This window comes from Coffea arabica, chromosome 6e, assembly GCF_036785885.1.
Source record: "Coffea arabica cultivar ET-39 chromosome 6e, Coffea Arabica ET-39 HiFi, whole genome shotgun sequence".
Taxonomy (NCBI): Eukaryota; Viridiplantae; Streptophyta; class Magnoliopsida; order Gentianales; family Rubiaceae; genus Coffea; species Coffea arabica.
In genome coordinates this window covers 46,452,843-46,462,511 of record NC_092321.1, presented here as the reverse complement: position 1 = coordinate 46,462,511, position 9,669 = coordinate 46,452,843, and the positions used below count along the sequence as shown (strand labels likewise).

The window sequence follows — 9,669 nt, the reverse complement described above, 5'->3', positions numbered from 1 at the left end:
AGAGTCGGTCATGAATAGTAACCGACCCGTCAAAACCCAACCAAACATCAACCAAATATTTACATGTTGAAATTTAGCAGATACAATCCAAAGTGGCATACCAAAGTGATTCAAAAGTGGATACAAGTATGGTTTGCCAAATCAAAAGGGAAATGGACCCTAAAAGTACATTTAGGGTTTCAATCAATGAGCTATACAAAAGAGATGTCCAACTAGCTCAATTCGACAACCAATTGTCAAATCCAGTCCAAAAGTATTTATTTTCCTGTAAGGAAAATAAAAAGGAATAGAAAGGGGTGAGCTTGCGCTCAATGAGGTACCAGACATATAGCAGTAAAATCAGGGCATTTCATATTTAACAAATCAGGTTCACATGTCAGATGTAAAGGAAAGGAACCAATGATTCAAATAGGAAGGATACAGGTGGCTATCAGGAGCCAAATTCCCATTTGCGTCACCGAAGCTTGATTGAAATAATAGTTGACACTCCGTCAACGCTACAGAAGTAACCAATATCGTAGACTCCACTTTCTTCGACTCCTTCCACCTCACATACCCCCACCGGGCCCGAAATCTAATCAGATCAGAAATGGTAATACTCGAGTATACCGGAATCAAGGGTCTCAATACCCAAAGATTCCAAAACAGACTACTGTGGTTCGTTATCTAATCGACCAGGCCCTTGCCGGCCCGACTCGAGTAACTGGCCACAGGTGTTGAGCACAGAGGTCCCAAAAAGGTCGTTGGATACAAGCTTCCAAACGACGTCAGAACAGATACAGATCCAGATACAGATAACAGATACAGATGCAGATAGCAGATTCAGATACGCCCTCAAAATTGGCATATGAACAGACAAGAGAACGAGTGTGATAAAGTACACCCTCGCCTCTTTTTTTTCAAAACAGTATTTGGTTCCAACAGTCATAAATCAAGTATTTCAGATATTCAGATATTTCACATAACGGGTAGCAGGTAGTGGAACACTCACCGGGGTCAGTACAGATACCTCCCAAAAGAGAGCTTTAATCACCAAGAAACCCTAAAATAATCCAAGGAAAACAATTGAAGGTTCCACTTTCAAAAATCGAGTATATGTGAGGCTCGACTACCAGACGTATGCCTCGCCAAATAATTTCTAAAGCAAGGGTGCAAAACATGATTTTTGGAAACGAAAAGGTAACATGAAGACCTAGGCTCAAACAACCTAAAAGCCCTTCGCTCAAATCACAAGTAAATCCAACTAGCCTTCAAGTAAAATTTCGGCAGCATATCCCTTGTGTTTACCTAATTTCTAGCCATCATGGCTTCATTATTTCCTCAAATCAGTCCCAACATCTCGTACAAAAATAATCTCATTCCCAAAAGCCGTTCACTAGGCTTAATGGCATTCAAGTACAAAATTTAGCTAGGAAATAACCGGATATGAAAGTCAAGCCCTAAACTATTCAAATAAACACAATAAGACTCGATTAAAAATCATAAACCAATGCCAAATACTACCCCAATAGGGTTCCATAAGCATATACAAGCATTAGGGAAAACCAGAAAATCCAGAAATGCAACTAGTTGTAACCCTGAAAAAAATAGTTTTCGACCTCATTTTGCGGTAATGGTACCAAAGACACTACGATTATCGGATGAAGGTGAAAGACCCACCGTTTCGAAGCTAAGAGATAGGGCTACAATATTACAGAAGGTCACTCAACCCAGTTTCGAGTGTAACCAGGTCAAAAATGCAAGATACTACACCAGAATCACAAAAACAGATTCACAGGACGCATTCTAGAGGAAACATCATAAATCAGGCTATCCAAGTCCAAATCCAGAAATTCCAAAACCAGCTGAAAGCTAAGAAACAGGGATACATTTCAGTAGAAGGCCTCAACAACCAATTCGGAAGCATTCCTAATCAAAATAACCAATTACAGAAGCGATTCTCCAATTCGGGTAAAACCAGAACAGCAAGGGTAATGTCGACTTTTCTCAAGCTACGCTACTCCGATTGACCTGAAATTTTGTAGGTACATCTAAAATATCATTCCCTACAACTTTCATGTTTTAAGCCAAGGCCAATTCGGCCTCTAAATAGGAGCTACAAAACCGGGCAGAATGAAGAACATCAAACCCTAATTTTTTTTTTCTTCCAAAACAGCAATTGATTGCAATTAACCACTTTTTTCCACCTCATAGAGTCCTTAAACATCATTTCCAATCATAATATATAGCCACACAATCATGTTCATATTAAAACAGAAAAATCCCCAAAAATTATAAAACTTCATCAATTCAACCACAAATCAAGAAATAATCCATAATATTGCATCTCATACTACCACTAAGCATGATTTAAGCATCAATAAAGGGAGGAGAGTGGTTCTTCACAACTCACCTTAGAAACAAGAGAGAGAGAGCAATTAGTCCTCTTAGCTTGCCAAATAACTCCACACAACACCTCACTATCACTTTCTTAATGTTTTCTATGGAGCAAAAACAAGAATCAATGGTTGGTTTTGATGATTTGGAGCAAAGCTTGGAGAGTTTTCTTCCTTTTGCTTAGAGAGAGAGAGAGAGAAAGAGAGAGGGAGAGCCGGCCACAATAATGAAGATTTTTTATGATTTTTGGCAATTTTTTGGTTTATTTAAGTCAAAGGGTAAGACAAGAAATAATGGTCAAAAGTTCTCCCAACCCTATGGTGACACTTGTCACCTAATTAATGACTCTCTATCTCTTTGTTCCCTCTCACACCAATCCAAATAGCTTCCTCTAATTATCTCTTAACACCCGGTAAATTAAACCCAGTATCCGAAACTTAACCTAGTTAGCCGAATTTTTCCGAACTTTTCGCACTAGTGGGTCCCACGTCCGGTATACGCTCTTAATTTCTCAAAGACTATTCGATACTAGAAAAATCATCTAAAAACTATATCTGCTCCTTAAAAGTATCTAGAATTTTTCCTAATCATGAAAATGCAGAAAACAAGCCAGGAAAGATAATAAAGCCTAGAAAGATAATAAAACCTAGAAAATGGAAAAGTTACGGGTTCTCACACTCTCTCCCCCTTAAAGAAATTTCGCTCTCGAAATTTTCTTATCAACGGAATCTATCAAAATCTAAGGTACCCAACGGACCACACCTTCTACGTCCTCAGACGAGTCAGGATCCTGATGGTGTTCTAAAGAGTACACCTGAGCCGGTACCTTGGATTCAGTCCCTTCCTTTTTCGACTGTCCAGGGTTAGTCTTAATGGGTTGCGGGGTCCCTTTTCCTTTTCGCAATCGAACTGGGCAGTCAGCAATCCGATGATCGACACTTCCGCAGCGCAGACATTTTCCCTCTTTCTTCGAACAATTTGCCTCCGTATGAGTTGGCCCTCCGCAATATCCACAGGGACCACGAGTAGCAGAGACCGGTCCCCCCTGAGGGACATCACGCGATACCCCTGGTTGTCGTACTCCCCCGTTTCCCTTTCCAATCTTAGGGGGCGTACTTGTACCTTCTTGCTCAGAGTTACTTCCAGGAAAGCCCCTTTTCTTGGCTTGGAAGTTTTTCACCTGCAGCCTCGCGTTCTCTACTCGTTGCGCTTTCTCCACTGCATCGCTGAAGGCGTTAATTTGGGCTACCGCGAGGTCCTTCTGGATTTCTACGTTTAGGCCCTGGACAAATCACCGTATTCTTCGTTGCTCGGTTATGATGAGTTCAAGGGCAAATTTGGATAGGCAGGTAAATTGGCTCTCGTACTCCGCTACAGATTGGGTCCCCTGACGAAGCCGAATAAACTCATCTTCCTTCCGTTCCTGGACTAGAGGAGGGAAGAATTTCGCGTTGAACTCCCGCATAAAATTCACCCAGGTCCTGGGCATTTGTTCCCGTTCCCATTTTTACCGAATAACGTTCCACCAGGAACGGGCCGCCCCTTCTAGTTGGAAGACGGCAAAAGTCACCTGTCTTTCTTCGGTGTAATGCAGGGCCGCAAAGATATCCACCATCTTCTCGAGCCACCTTTCGGCGACATCCGGGTCGGGCCCCCCTAGAAACTTGGGTGGAGCAAACTTTTGAAATCTTTCGAGTGCTCTGTCCTCGCTCTCGGTATGGTTGCCAGGGTTTCCAGGATTAGGGTTCGGATTTTGGCCCTGTTGCTGCACCACTTGTGCCAGCAAGTTGGTCATTTGCTGCATAGCGGCAGCTATTTGCACATTGGGGTCAACCCTCGGTTCAGGATTAGGTCCAGATGAGGTTTCCCCAGCACCCCGGTCCGGCGAGGGTTGCCTACGCCCGCGCCCACGTCCTCGGCCACTACGTGTGCCCTCCATTAATCTAAGTCAATCTAGGTGTGCAAAGATAATATTAAAGATAATTATAAGCATGAGCTACACACAGATCAAAAGCATATATACACACAACTGGACCGAACCAGTCACACAGTAGCAGTCAATTAGATACAAATATGAGAGATCCATGAAAGTAGCGGGATCATCCGAAAGTACTATAAACAGACTAGGTCACGAGTACAAAAATAACTCATGAAGAGCTTTTCCCCCTCTAGGGCTCCGTCCATAATCTACGACAACAACACTATCTATATCTTAATCAAAGTTGATCACGCTTACCCATACCCAAATAGACCAAACGAAATTCCATAGAATCGCTTTTCGAGTTCGCCTAAGTCCTTTCTAACCTAGGCTCTCATCTCTTTCGTATCCGGGCGCAAGAATCCTATCTAAGATAATTCACAACTCGAGCCGGCCGGTCCCAAGCGTAAATCATCCATATTAAAGATTCCTACCCGAGATACTTATCTGTTGTCCTTAAGTTCCATGATAAAGATTTTTACACTTATAACATGCCCCTTTCATAACTTACGCTCAAACGAGCACTTAGACATATCCATGAAATCAGGACCATAACACCACTTAGCCCAAGCTCACTCCGCGCAGAGACCACGCGAAGTGGCTCTGATACCACCTGTGACAGCCCCACCACACCCAAAGGCGAACCAAAGGGTTCGGCGGACCACCTGCCCAGCTCTCGCTGGGACTCAGTCTTTCAGTTTAGAGCGATCTAATACGTTTCGGGACATACAAACGCGCGCAACCAAGTCAAAATGTCAAAATAAAAAAATGATACCAGAGTCGGTCATGAATAGTAACCGACCCGTCAAAACCCAACCAAACATCAAGTAAATATTTGCATGTTGAAATTTAGCAGATACAATCCAAAGTGGCATACCAAAGTGATTCAAAAGTGGATACAAGTATGGTTTGCCAAATCAAAAGGGAAATGGACCCTAAAAGTACATTTAGGGTTTCAATCAATGAGCTATACAAAAGAGATGTCCAACTAGCTCAATTCGGCAACCAATTGTCAAATCCAGTCCAAAAGTATTTATTTTCCTGTAAGGAAAACAAAAAGGAACAGAAAGGGGTGAGCTTGCGCTCAATGAGGTACCAGACATATAGCAGTAAAATCAGGGCATTTCATATTTAACAAATCAGGTACACATGCCAGATGTAAAGGAAAGGAACCAATGATTCAAATAGGAAGGATACAGGTGGCTCTCAGGAGCCAAATTCCCATTTGCGTCACCGAAGCTTGATTGAAATAATAGTTGACACTCCGTCAACGCTACAGAAGTAACCAATACCGTAGACTCCACTTTCTTCGACTCCTTCCACCTCACATACCCCCACCGGGCCCGAAATCCAATCAGATCAGAAATGGTAATACTCGAGTATACCGGAATCAAGGGTCTCAATACCCAAAGATCCCAAAACAGACTACTGTGGTTCGTTATCTAATCGACCAGGCCCTTGCCGGCCCGACTCGAGTAACTGGCCACAGGTGTTGAGCACAGAGGTCCCAGAAAGGTCGTTGGATACAAGCTTCAAGATACAGATAACAGATACAGATGCAGATAGCAGATTCAGATACGCCCTCAAAATTGGCATATGAACAGACAAGAGAACGAGTGTGATAAAGTACACCCTCGCCTCTTTTTTTTCAAAACAGTATTTGGTTCCAACAGTCATAAATCAAGTATTTCAGATATTCAGATATTTCACATAACGGGTAGCAGGTAGTGGAACACTCACCGGGGTCAGTACAGATACCTCCCAAAAGAGAGCTTTAATCACCAAGAAACCCTAAAATAATCCAAGGAAAACAATTGAAGGTTCCACTTTCAAAAATCGAGTATATGTGAGGCTCGACTACCAGACGTATGCCTCGCCAAATAATTACTAAAGCAAGGGTGCAAAACATGATTTTTGGAAACGAAAAGGTAACATGAAGACCTAGGCTCAAACAACCTAAAAGCCCTTCGCTCAAATCACAAGTAAATCCAACTAGCCTTCAAGTAAAATTTCGGCAGCATATCCCTTGTGTTTACCTAATTTCTAGCCATCATGGCTTCATTATTTCCTCAAATCAGTCCCAACATCTCGTACAAAAATAATCTCATTCCCAAAAGCCGTTCACTAGGCTTAATGGCATTCAAGTACAAAATTTAGCTAGGAAATAACCGGATATGAAAGTCAAGCCCTAAACTATTCAAATAAACACAATAAGACTCGATTAAAAATCATAAACCAATGCCAAATACTACCCCAATAGGGTTCCATAAGCATATACAAGCATTAGGGAAAACCAGAAAATCCGGAAATGCAACTAGTTGTAACCCTGAAAAAAATAGTTTTCGACCTCATTTTGCGGTAATGGTACCAAAGACACTACGATTATCGGATGAAGGTGAAAGACCCACCGTTTCGAAGCTAAGAGATAGGGCTACAATATTACAGAAGGTCACTCAACCCAGTTTCGAGTGTAACCAGGTCAAAAATGCAAGATACTACACCAGAATCACAAAAACAGATTCACAGGACGCATTCTAGAGGAAACATCATAAATCAGGCTATCCAAGTCCAAATCCAGAAATTCCAAAACCAGCTGAAAGCTAAGAAACAGGGATACATTTCATTAGAAGGCCTCAACAACCAATTCGGAAGCATTCCTAATCAAAATAACCAATTACAGAAGCGATTCTCCAATTCGGGTAAAACCAGAACAGCAAGGGTAATGTCGACTTTTCTCAAGCTACGCTACTCCGATTGACCTGAAATTTTGTAGGTACATCTAAAATATCATTCCCTACAACTTTCATGTTTTAAGCCAAGGCCAATTCGGCCTCTAACTAGGAGCTACAAAACCGGGCAGAATGAAGAACATCAAACCCTAATTTTTTTTTTCTTCCAAAACAGCAATTGATTGCAATTAACCACTTTTTTCCACCTCATAGAGTCCTTAAACATCATTTCCAATCATCATATATAGCCACACAATCATGTTCATATTAAAACAGAAAAATCCCCAAAAATTATAAAACTTCATCAATTCAACCACAAATCAAGAAATAATCCATAATATTGCATCTCATACTACCACTAAGCATGATTTAAGCATCAATAAAGGGAGGAGAGTGGTTCTTCACAACTCACCTTAGAAACAAGAGAGAGAGAGCAATTAGTCCTCTTAGCTTGCCAAATAACTCCACACAACACCTCACTATCACTTTCTTAATGTTTTCTATGGAGCAAAAACAAGAATCAATGGTTGGTTTTGATGATTTGGAGCAAAGCTTGGAGAGTTTTCTTCCTTTTGCTTAGAGAGAGAGAGAGAGAAAGAGAGAGGGAGAGCCGGCCACAATAATGAAGATTTTTTATGATTTTTGGCAATTTTTTGGTTTATTTAAGTCAAAGGGTAAGACAAGAAATAATGGTCAAAAGTTCTCCCAACCCTATGGTGACACTTGTCACCTAATTAATGACTCTCTATCTCTTTGTTCCCTCTCACACCAATCCAAATAGCTTCCTCTAATTATCTCTTAACACCCGGTAAATTAAACCCAGTATCCGAAACTTAACCTAGTTAGCCGAATTTTTCCGAACTTTTCGTACTAGTGGGTCCCACGTCCGGTATACGCTCTTAATTTCTCAAAGACTATTCGATACTAGAAAAATCATCTAAAAACTATATCTGCTCCTTAAAAGTATCTAGAATTTTTCCTAATCACGAAAATGCAGAAAACAAGCCATGAAAGATAATAAAACCTAGAAAATGGAAAAGTTACGGGTTCTCACAAGTTCACTTTTTGTGAATTATGCCGAATTTCCAAAGTTTGCCGTGAAACATGATCGAAACTGTCTTGTATGCTCAAGTCAGCCACTTTGAGCTGAAATTTGAATGTCTTCCGTTTAGAATCTTGAAAAAGTGTCTTCTAGGAACTTTTAGTACTTTGAACCAAGATTCCAACGGTATAACGTTTTCCAATTTTGGACCTATTGAGTGCAAGTTCTGGTTTTTCTAAGTTTGACGTGCAAAACTGAAATTTTTCGACTCGATGGGAAATGAGTTTTTGGAAACACTTCCCTATCCTTTGATATTGATTGACTGTTTTAAACTCAATTTCATAGAGGAAATCGGTTTTCCTTGTGTTAATAAATCCTCACTTTCGAACCTTTATTTTGAGTTATTAAGGTTCTTTGTTTGAAGTATTGACTAGTCTGAATGAGTGTACCTTCTTTATTGATAAATACATGGTTGTGAGTGAGAATACTTATTAATTGTCTAGGTGCTCAAGGAGATCTGCAAGAGAATCTCGAAGCGGACGCCTAACGACTTAATTGTGTGACAGCCCCACCTTCCCCTAAGGCGAACCAGAGGGGTTAGCGGATTGCCTGCCCAGCTCTCGCCAGGACTAATAGTGCAGTTAGAGCGATCTATTGCGTTCCAGAACTTCTAACGCGCGTAAACAAGTCACAATGGCAAAATAACCCAAAATAAAAAAAATGAAATCCGGAGTCGGCTATGAATAGTAACCGACCCGTCAGAACCCTGTGACGACCCTACTTCTCCCTAAGGCGAACCAGAGGGTTGGCGGGTCGCCTGCCTAGCTCTCGCCAGGACTCACGCAAGCAAACCGACCAAATATCCACGTATAACTTAAACCAAAACACAATTCGCCATCCGAACATGCCAACTTTTAAGCGGCTTGAATACTAAAACACATTATCTTCAAAGATAACAGCATCCGAAGTTAGCCAATTGGCGGCTCCTAAACACCTCACGCATTACATTCAAGAAATAAAGTCTTACAGTTTCCAAAACATAAAATTTCATACAGCCCGAGTATATATACACATACAAGCCAAATATTATAATCAGGGTTTACACTTTTCCAGCTTCAAGTGGCAATCCCAAAACAAAACTATATCGTTTAATTCAAATACATTACAAGCCACAAAACGAAGTAGGTACATTCTTAAGAAGATATAAGTAGCTCAGATTTCTCAAACCTCAGTACCTGTCAAGGAAAGCAAATAAACGTGGGGTGAGCTAACGCTCAGTGGTGCCTCAAAATCATGCAATCACTTGAAACAATTAACACGTATTGATTCGACTGAAGTAAACAAATAGGGAAGCATTAATATTCGAGTATACCTTAGACTGGTCGAGGGATTCACCCAACGACATTACGTCCAACACTTATATTTATAGACTGGTCGAGGGATTCACCCAACGACTTTACGTCCAGCACTTGATTATTATAGACTGATCGAGGGATTCACCCAACGACTTTACGTCCAGCACTTGATTATTATAGACTGATCGA

General features: G+C 41.0%; 1 long non-coding RNA gene across 1 annotated transcript; it reads right to left on the bottom strand.

The window, feature by feature from the left end:
* Window positions 1–9,154: 9,154 nt before the first annotated feature.
* On the bottom strand, window positions 9,155–9,669 carry LOC140009228 (uncharacterized). The gene is made up of 2 exons (XR_011816582.1): window positions 9,498–9,669; window positions 9,155–9,360 (listed from the first exon to the last, which is right to left on the bottom strand). It is a non-coding gene; the product is annotated as an uncharacterized lncRNA (long non-coding RNA).